General features: G+C 32.8%; 1 non-coding gene across 1 annotated transcript; it reads right to left on the bottom strand.

The window, feature by feature from the left end:
* Positions 1-501: 501 nt before the first annotated feature.
* Trnar-ccu lies at positions 502-574 on the bottom strand. The gene has a single exon. It is a non-coding gene; the product is annotated as a tRNA-Arg (tRNA).
* Positions 575-1,082: the final 508 nt, after the last annotated feature.

The raw sequence follows: 1,082 nt of genomic DNA, 5'->3' as shown, positions 1-1,082 counted from the left end.
TGCGGCAAAATAATTTATCCGCAAAGGCAAATAGTTCAGCAAAACAGGAGACTATTCAGTATAAAAAAAGTAGAGAAAACAATAACTCGACCAAAAGAAAAGAAAGGCTAAACGACTTTATTTGTTCACGTGTGGAAAATTGGAAAATGAACAGAAGTTGATGGGATTACACAAACCAAAATGAATGTTCATAAAACTGAAATACACCTGGCTGACAAACATGGCGAAATGAAGATATATAACAATAATATTTTGAAGAGTTTGTCGCTAAGAGGCTTGGTATCACAAGCAACAATACTAGAATGAATCCCTACCGAAAGCAAAAATACTAGCAAAAATTCGGTTGTTGGCCTTTGGAATGTATTGCCTTCCGATGTTGTGGAAACAGTAAATTTAAGTGAGTTTGAGATAAAGCTGGATAAGAATATAAAATACACATATAAATATGTCTTCCTAAAATAAACACATTACTCGATATTTTAACTAAATGAAATTCATTACTACCCTCGGCGGGACTCGAACCCGCAATCTTCGGTTTAGGAGACCGACGCCTTATCCATTAGGCCACGAGGGCTTATTTATTTTTGGTTGAAACTAATTATATTATAATATAACATTTTTACAGTACACGTATCTTTACATGTTTATCCAAAGTTCTATACATACATTACTTATGTGTACAGTTCTATAGTATCGTTTATTTACTAACCTTTATTACTTATATCTTCCCCTAGAATAACACAAGTTATTTTGTTTAAACAATTTATAATGGAACACAGACACGTACGTTGATGTAACCCTAACGAAATGTTTGTATAGAGTATTTATAAAACTGTTGGTACACGAGTACATACTGTTACGTTTCTGGTCGTTTGTTAATTTTCCGTAAAAGTTCTTTCCGAAGAACTTCAGCGATACAAGTCCTTTCTTAAATAAAACTAGTTTATTCTTTCTCATTACAAACTTTGTAATACACTTAATTTCCACAGTTACTTTAACTTAAACACACGCTATAATTCACAACGATTCACGCACTTTACTTACGGCTTGACTCGATTATCTGTCTCTATCTGCAATCATAT

Source organism: Limulus polyphemus, unplaced genomic scaffold, assembly GCF_000517525.1.
Source record: "Limulus polyphemus unplaced genomic scaffold, Limulus_polyphemus-2.1.2 Scaffold6489, whole genome shotgun sequence".
Classification (NCBI taxonomy): domain Eukaryota; kingdom Metazoa; phylum Arthropoda; class Merostomata; order Xiphosura; family Limulidae; genus Limulus; species Limulus polyphemus.
The sequence above is the reverse complement of the archived record's forward strand: the minus strand, read 5'-3'. Positions and strand labels throughout refer to the sequence as shown.